General features: G+C 37.0%; 1 non-coding gene across 1 annotated transcript; it reads right to left on the bottom strand.

The window, feature by feature from the left end:
• Window positions 1–3166: 3166 nt before the first annotated feature.
• On the bottom strand, window positions 3167–3302 carry LOC116157041 (small nucleolar RNA SNORA21). The gene has a single exon (XR_004141003.1). It is a non-coding gene; the product is annotated as a small nucleolar RNA SNORA21 (small nucleolar RNA).
• Between the last annotated feature and the right edge of the window lie 6159 nt (window positions 3303–9461).

Raw genomic sequence — 9461 nt, 5'->3', positions numbered from 1 at the left:
CTCTGATAGTTGAAGAATGGATTGTAAGTGTCTGGAGTGGAAGCAGATATAGTAGTAGTTCAGATGAGGTGATGAAGGATCTTAAACTAGAGTGGAACAATGCAGATGGAAAAAAGTGGATGGATTTGAGATCTGTATTATAGGTAGAAGTACAGGACTTACGTGATATAATTGATACATCTGGGATATTAAAAAAATGGGGTAATAGGGCATATCATTTATTTATTGCTAATATTGCAGGATAAAAATAGAACATCAAACTTCAGTGTCAACATTAAGAGTCTGGGGTGGTTGGCCTGGTAGATCTGCTGATATTGGCTGGACTTGATCTCATAACTGGACTTTGCCTGGCTGTCAGCTGATCTAGGTCTTAGCTGGGATGAGTAGGATAACCTAGTTTTACTACGTTTGTCTCCTCTCCTGTAGGGTCACATGGACTTATTCTTCTGTTAATAGCAGAGATGAAAGAGAGTGAGTAGAAACATGAAATTCTGCTTAAGGCCTAGGCTCAGAACAAGCACACTGTCACTTCCACCATCTTCCATTAGATCCATCCAAGTCATGAGTCCAGTCCATACTTCAAGGTGTGTGAAATAACCTCTGCCTTTTTGGTCATTAGTGAAAACCACAGTGTCACATGGCAAAAGTCTTACGTATTAAAAAAGATGAAGAATTGGGGCCATTTTGGCAGACTGGCACGTGGGAGAACCAAGCAGGATTTCTAGGTTTTAGGTTAAGAAACAGAATGGTATTACACTACTCCTTAAGACTAAAGGAGGAATAGCTGAGTGGGAATGGGTATATCAAGAATTCCCAATGAAATCTGAGGTGCTGTAAGATGTCCCTCCATGGGGCTTACTGGTCCATCCTTCTTCTCCCCTCCTGCAGCACCCCTGATCCCCCTCACTCCAAAGGAACTTTCTCAGTAGAAACAGGATTTGAACCAAAGCAGTCTGATTCCAAGGTCTGTGTTCTCATTAAGTATTACTTATCCACTTATGGAAGTTTTGGTAAATATTTTCTTGATTTCACTATATGCTTAATGGTATTGTAGTGATCCTTGTTGAAAGATGCTCCTGGAAGCTTCTCAGCTGACTTGCCCCTAATCTATCTTCAACCATTCCCTAATCATACTGTCAGAATAATTACTCTTAAAGGAAAATCAGACCATGTCCCTTCTATACTCAAGAGGTCTGCATTACTACTGGATAAAGTCCAAGCACATTAGCACAGTTATAAGATCCTCCACACCTGACCCCTGCCTGCTTTGCAGTGTCAGTATCTGCCACTCTCCCCTTCCATTTGTGCTTGAGCAGCACTGAACTGTTCATTGCTTCTCATCAACTGCATATTGTTTCATGCTTCCTTTACTTTCACACAATCTAGGGCCTTTGCTTGGAACATCCATTTGGTAAATTCCCAGTTTCCATCACAACCCTGATACAGCATTGCTTTCCTGTGATGCCTCAGACAGGATGCTCTCTTGTATTTTTCTGAAACTCACATATAAGTCTATTTTTGTATATATCACATTATGTTGTTTCCTTTGTTAGCATGTCTGTCTTCCACTTTAGATGGTGCACTTCTCACTTATTGTAGAGATAGAATCAAATCACTCTGGAACAATGGTATTTGGCTAAATCATTCAACTCCTGTCAGAATGGAAACTGGCAGCCACCCAGCTGCTCCCCGAGGGTGAGAACCAACAGACTAGCTAAAGCTCTGCTCTCACTTCTGCTGCACCCCCATAAATCACATGCAAGGCAACCCACCCTGCCCCTCTTTCCTCCCCACTCCCACCAGAACTTAGTCTGTCCTGGAGTCACTCAAAAAGGTCATAGGAAAGGAGGGATATACATATATCCTCCTGACCATGCATACTCTGCCTCGCTCTGTCCTTCAGCCATCATGCCCTCTTGCTAGAGGGTCCTGCAGCTCACTCAGGGAATACCCCTTGCTTTGCATATGCCTGTGTGAGTAGTAATTTAAATTGTTTGTGGTCTCTGGTTGAGTGTGGTGTATTTTGATATCTGATATCTTAAAAAGTCAGAGTGTGGCAGCAGCCTACTTATGCATCATTAGCTCAGGGCATCAATATAAGAGCTCAATAAGACTTGCTTGTTCAATCAAGCTAACAGAGGCCACTGGAAGAATTGCCTTAGTGAACTGAACACAAAGATAATTTTTAAATTATATTTATAAAATAGTGCTTAAGGATTTGGATTTGTTTCTTCTAAAGAATTTGAAATATTTTACTTAAAATCTTGATTATACTCATTTTAATTAATCAGCTCTTGATTCACAGGGGGAAAAAAAGGCACACAAAAGAGGATTCTGGGCCAGCTGCATTGGATTATGGTGCCTCAGCTTTTGAAGGCCTCAGTACGCTTTTAAGTTCTCAGGTTCTGCCAATTGGTACAAATGTGAGAAAAAAAAAAAAAAAGGGCAACTGAAATCTTTTAAAATAGACATTTTCCCCCACCTCTGGGCCAGAGTACTGGTTTAACAGACAAACGAACCTCAAATGTGGAGTAGGGAGACTTATCCTCTTAACTTCAGGCACATGAATATAAGAAAAAGAGCTGTTCTAATAGCATTAGGAATTCTGGTTATGCTGATCCAGTTTATGGAATTACTAGATTGCTTATGGGTCATTCTCAGAAAATGGGAGAACAAGTTTCCTAACAAGAGAAAGTTGTTAGTGATAATTGACTGAATTTCCACACTTTATTCCTTTACTTATTAGTGTGTTACTTGTTTTTATGTTTGTTTCCCCACTTAGTTTCTTGAGAACAGTCCCTGTTTACTTGTCACTGTGTTGTAAAGTCCAGCACTTACTAAGTGATTATTAAGTATTTTATGCTATTGTAAATGGTATTGTTTTATTAACATGAACTTCTGCTTGTTGGATTGGGTACAATTCCCTGTGCTATACAGTAAATCCTTGTTGCTTATCTATTTTACATACAGTAGTTTGTATCTATAATTGCACATACTCCTAATTTGTCCCTCCTTCTCTCCCTCTCCTCTTTGGTCACCATAAATTTGTTTTCTATGTCTGTAAGTGTGTTTCTGTTTTGTATATAGGTTCATTTATACCATTTTTTAGATCCACATATAAGTGATATCACATAGTAGTTGGTAGAACATTTACACTTTTTTTCCACCTTGTCTCACCACCAATTGAAGCAAAACAACAAAACATGCTGCCACTTCACCTCAAAGCAGTGTTTTCACTCTGCCCTTTCTTGATGGCTCAGCGGGTCATTAGCAAAAGGCCCACTGAGTGCTTTTAAAAGGGGGAGTTTGGCAGGGTGTAGCTGAAGGTCTCACCTGTATTGCCAGCAAGGCTGATCATGGCTCCAATTGGAAGACCAAGGGCTATCCGGAATTTCACACTGGAGGACCCACCATGTCCTCACTTTGACCATCTTGAACACTGGAAAGGGACAAAAAAAAAAAGGCCAATTTACATTTAATTTAAATATCGATGTGGTTATATTTGAGTCTATCATTTTGTTGTCTTTTGTTCATTTCTTCTTTGTTCCCCCTTTTCTTTTTCTGCCTTCTTTTGAATTAAATCACTTTGTTAATCCCATCTAGTGTATTTTTCACATCAGACATTGTAATTTTCATCTCCAGTATTTCTATTTGGGTCCTTTTCACATCTCCCATATCTCTGCTTAATTTTCTGTATGTTCTAATATATCTATCTGTTAATTTTAATATATTATCTCAGTTCTGGGTCAGTGCTGATGAATTTTTCTCATAATTTTGGGTTATATTTAGCTGCATCTTTGCATGCCTGGTAGTTTTTGGTTGAATGACAGACATTTTAAATTTTACTTCATTGGTTGCTAGGTTTATTTGTATTCCTTTAAATATTACTGAGCTTTATTCTGGGACTCAGTGTTTCTGGAAACAGTTTCATCTTCTGAGTTTTGTATTTTAAGATTTGATATAGGTTGGATTGAAGCTGTGCTCAGTGTAAGACCAGTTTTCCCCAAAACTGTATTATACAGTTTTTCTGTCCAATACTGTGTTAAGATTCTTCTGAGTAATCTACCAAATTCTCCGCGAATCATGAGATTTCCTAGTCTAGGTGGTGGGAATAGGTATTGTTCTCAGCTCTGCATGGGTGACCAGCACTATGACCTCTAATCCATTTAGGTGATTCTCTTGGCCTTGGGTAATCTCCTCACACAGAAGCACTAATAAGTCTTTCAGCTGAACACTTAAGGGGGATACTCTGCAGAGCTTCAGAATTCTCTCTGTAGATTTCCCCCTCTATTGGATTCCTTCCTATGAACTCTAGTCACCTTATTTTCTTCAATTCTCAACTCCATCTCCTCAACTTGGAGTCTTCCAGGCTCTATCTAGATTCACTTTCTGGGCATCACAACCTAGAATTCTTTCATAGCATTAAGTTGGTGCATCTGGATGGCTCACCTTGTCTAGTGATCATTGCTTTTATTATTTTTATTTTTTTATTATTATTATTATTATTATTATTATTATTATTATTATTATTATTATTCAGACAAGAGGGCTAATCTGGTCCTTATGATTAATTTTGGTTGGAAACTAAAATTCATCAACTGATAAATATTTTTTATTGAAGTAAATTTCAGAGAACTGCCTGAACTTCATAAAAAACAAGGTAGGGGAGCTTCTTGTGCATCTTTGGAAATGGGAAAATGAAATTGTGGCGTTTCATGCCTGAAGTTAGTAGGGAGAACATGTTGATATTGGAAGTTGGGTAATGCACGAGGCATGAGAATTAAGAAAGACTACTGTTAAGACTTATAAGATACAGAGTCTTACACTATGCATATACATGCATAAATACATGAATAAAAAGACAAAGTCCTTTTTTTCATCAAACTTCATCCCAGTTTGTGTGAGATCAAGTTTTTGAGTACTTAATATATTATTTTTGCATTCATTGAGATGTTTTATTTAATTAGGATAGACAATGTAATCCCCAAAATATACAATATATGATATGTGTTACCTCATAACTTTATACATCCTCTGTTATAGCACTTGTTCCATTATAATTGGCAATTTATTAATCTCTTTCACTAACCAATCTGTGAGCTTTTCTATATTAGGAGTGGGGTGCCTTATTCAGTCTTTTATCCCCATCCTCTAGTACAATGCAGAGTACATAGCATTAGTATTAGTATTAATGAGTGACTAAATGAATAGTGCAAATTTTCTGTGCTAGGGTTGATTGTCAAGGGAGTTATTTTGGATAAATGGGCCACCTACCCACTGCTCTGACACCTATCACTCAAAATGGCCAATGCATTTATTCTCAAGTCCAACTGAGGTTGGTTTGTAATAACAACAATAGGTTAAGTGCTCAGTTTATGTTTTCTAAAGTTTTAATACTAATCTATGACAACTTCAAGGTTTTTTGTCTTCAAATTTAAACAAATGAGCAACAGTATTCCACAAATTCAAAGAAATAAGAAGCTAATTATGTATTCACTTGAGTACTACTCACTACTCCCTACTTACTTCACAATATGACAAAGGCAGCTCTGTGATCTTCAATGTAAAGCAAAAAAAAAAAAAAAAAAAAAAAAAAAAGCAGCAGTTAGTTGTGGCCCACGTCCATGGCAGCAGGATTTTTGTATGTGTCTCTAGGATCTAGAAGAATGCCTAGAAATGAATGAAAGGATGAATGACCAACATCTCATCCTTCTCAAGGCTAATTCACTAACAGCAAAATGACTCTGGGAACGTAGCTGGAAAAAAGGAATAGATGACCCCACTTTTGAAGATAATATCTATATCTGATGAGGATACTATTATTATGGTTTATGAAGAGAATTTTCATTTCTCAAAGGATTTCTTCTAAAGCTGCTTCTTCAACAAAGCAGATATTTTCTAAGCAAATGGCCACTGTAGAAAATGGGCAAGCAGATTAGTTTTCACAATATCTGTCGAACATAAGGCTTTAGCTCAGGCCAAGCTATTCAAGCCTATTTCAATACTCTGAATTCCAATCAAGTTTGTAAAATGAGATATCAGATTGAAAACCTCTGTCAAACTTAACTTGCTTCTCAGAAAATCCTTCCATGTAATTAGAACACGGGGAAAAGAAGAAAAAAAGCCAATGCACAAAGAGAACATGATAAAATTGTGTGTAAGTTATAGGGTTTTAATGATATTTTATAATTAAAAATTCAGCCAAACATTTGATAAGACATCAAATATAATTATGAAAAGGTGAAATATCAGAAAAGAATCCACTGAAGATGCCCAAATCAGATTTGTTGAATTATTTATTTCCAGACTCTGCTTATCTTGCATATATATATAAAAAAAAGGCTGAGTGGGAAAAAAAGCAGATTAGTAGATTCTAGTAGCTTACCATGCAAGCTTTGTCAATTAGTTTGCAACTGCTGATAATGGCACAAAAATGTGCACTAGAGCTGTGAGATATTCCATGAAATTGCTACAGTGTCTTTTCCTGGCATTAATTGTAAATGCAGAAATTCACATCCAATCAGATTTGCTAGTAATTTTTTTCCACTTAAATCTCTCATAATATTTCTTTAGCTAAGTTAATCATATCTGCCCAGGTTATGTGCAGTTGAGGCAATCAGAAGATCTTGGTCTTAAAAATCACTTTGATCTATAATGTTCATACTTCTGAATGAACACTTTCAATTTTTTCTGAACTATCTACTGTTGAGTCAAATTCCTGTTTCATTTATCTTTTTGCATAAGGACACATTTTTGAGTGCCTAATGTATTACTTTTTGCTTTCATTAATTAGAGATGTCTTATTTAATTAGGAATTTCTCTTAACAACTGGATTTAGAGAGTCCAACTGCACTGAAACGACATTTTAACTGTTACATTCAAAAGATCTGTCTTAGATTATTATGGCTGTGATACTTGTAACTAGCAGATCATAGATTTGAAAAAATCAGTAAAGCTAACATTTGAAATAGAGTAGAAGAAGAAACAGAGGCACCATTTCTTCTCTGAAGGGCATTAAATGAATTTCTCTACTCTGGAATGGGTGAAAACTACTTCAACCAACCACTGTACCCTTTCAGAGGTTCTTGGAAGAGAAGAGGTGAAAAGGAAAGGAAGTGACATGGAGTTCCCTCTTTCTCCCTCCCCCAAATCCAAACTTGGATTAACTGGAAAACATTAGCTGGACCTTGGTCTTACTGGTTAGAGTGTGCTTAAAAGTTGAGGTCGAGTGACATTAGCAGCTCTGAGGCAAGGTCTGATGCTCTAGAATTACCTCGTTGATGATTCTTCTAGACTTATCTAATTAGTTGGAGTTTAGTTGATGATGTTAAATTAAAAGTTCCTGTGGTTCTTGAAATCCCCCGTGTCTGGCATCACTGACACTTGATACAGATTGCTGGGATTAAAACAAAATAGATTCCATAGGGATATGAAGAAAACTTATACAGAAGAATTCTTCCCATTAGAGATGATTTTAAAATTTACCTTTTTAAAATCATTGTCTGAGACTATATGTACATAGTATCTCTTTGACAATGGTGGGACAACTTCATTCTCTTGAGTGCTTTAGCCTTTGAATCTTGTGGAAAAGGAATAATTTTTGACGTGACAGGAGGCTATGGGAGGGGTTTATCCCTCAGATGACCTGGAGAGCTGTTCAGTTCTAGCTTAATTCTCATCAACAGCACACGGCTCATCCTCCGAGAACTTTTTTTTTCCTGGTGGGTGGAAAGGACCTGGTAAATTAGCCTACCTCCTTGTGCCTGTGTTTTTTCATTGTAATATATCAATAATAATTATAACTACCCCAACAAGTTCTTGTGAAAAGAAAATGAATTATTTATGTGAAGTGCTCAGAATAGTGCCTGGCAACAAGTGCTTAATAAATGTGAATTATTATTATTATTATTGTCACTTCAGAAGAAGCAGTTATGATGCTGGGGTGAGAAAGAAAAGAATCATTGAACTAGGTGGAAGACTGAGGACAATGGTGGCCCCAAATTATGTTCTCCCTTTTCTATGCCCTCTGCAATGTGTCTCTGCAACTTCTCCTATCAAGAGATGGGGGTCTATTTTCCAACTCCTTGAATCTGGGCTAGTCTGTTCCTTAGACCAACAGGACACAGTAAAGGGAAGGTGTATCAGTTCCAGGCCTCATCCTCTAGAGTCATTGTGCAATTCTACTCTGTGTCTTGGGACTTCGACTCTGCCATGGGAAAAAGCCCAGGCTAGCCTGCTGGAAGGTGAGAGGCTGAATAAAATGGAGACAAGTCATCTCAGCTGAGGTCATTCTAGAGCAGGAAAGACCAGAAAAATTATCCTTCTGAGCCCTGCTAAAATTGTTGAACTACAGAACTGTGAGCTAAATAAATGGTTGTCATTTGAAGTTTTTAGATTTTGAAGGTGGTTATTTAATGCAAAAATAGCTACTTGATATCTTGTAATTAAAGATGAGGGACAGATATCAAGTGATAAATATTTGTTTATTTGCTACTCTAAGCTTACTAGCAGCTGGCTAATACTATATAACCTATTGTCATAGAGTTTTTAACTTGGTATAGACTTTAAAGATTTCTTGGTAGAAACTCCTTAGTTTACAGATCAAGAAACTGAGACTCAAAGAAGTTTAGTTATTTGTAAAAGGTCATATAAGTAACTGTGAAGCTAGATTTGCAAAGTGATAGAGTAATAAAAAAGAATGAGGGCAAATGCACATGGATTTTGGAAGCAAAGTAAAGGAAAGTGCTCAGAAACTTTTTATGAGAGAGAAGAGAACGCAACCATGGATAGCTTAGGAGAGTAGCTCTGCATGACTGGGGTGTTTTGCATCATTACCAGTAGACATGTACCTCCTAAATCTCTCCACTCAAATAGTCTCAATGTTGGATGAGAGCGAACTCACCCTGTTGGGGTTTTAGGTATAACCAGAGGTTACTGAACTGGAGGACCAGATTTCCTTGAAGTTTCTAAAATATTCATGTACCCTATCACATAGTATAACTTGTTTATATAAACATATATTTTTCTCTTCCAAAATCTCATGACAAACTGATTCTGCAGAAAGATGAGTCCTGTTTGTCCCATGTCTTCAGTTATGTCTTGGCATATGATCTTGAGTCTCGTTGGAAAAGTACATTAGATCAAGGTAAGGTGGTCAAGCAAAAAAGCATATTTTATATACTAATGATACAGCCAAGGGTGAAAATTCACAAAGCCTCAGTTCTCTCTGTGGGGTACCTAATTGTGAGTCCTCTTTATTTCACCCCCTCTGTAAATATTTACTGAGCACCTTCCATGTTCCAGATATTGTTCTAGGTCTTGGAGATTATTTTTTTAAACAAGGATATACTATTTCAATTGTGATTCAAAACCAAAAACAATAGCTTCTGTTTTTTTTTTTCCTTCTTCCCCAAAGAAGGTGCAAAAGAAGCAGCTCTCATGATCCAGATTCACTTTCAAAG

This window comes from Camelus dromedarius, chromosome 14 (assembly GCF_036321535.1).
Source record: "Camelus dromedarius isolate mCamDro1 chromosome 14, mCamDro1.pat, whole genome shotgun sequence".
In the NCBI taxonomy this organism is placed as follows: Eukaryota; Metazoa; Chordata; class Mammalia; order Artiodactyla; family Camelidae; genus Camelus; species Camelus dromedarius.
The sequence above is the reverse complement of the archived record's forward strand: the minus strand, read 5'-3'. Positions and strand labels throughout refer to the sequence as shown.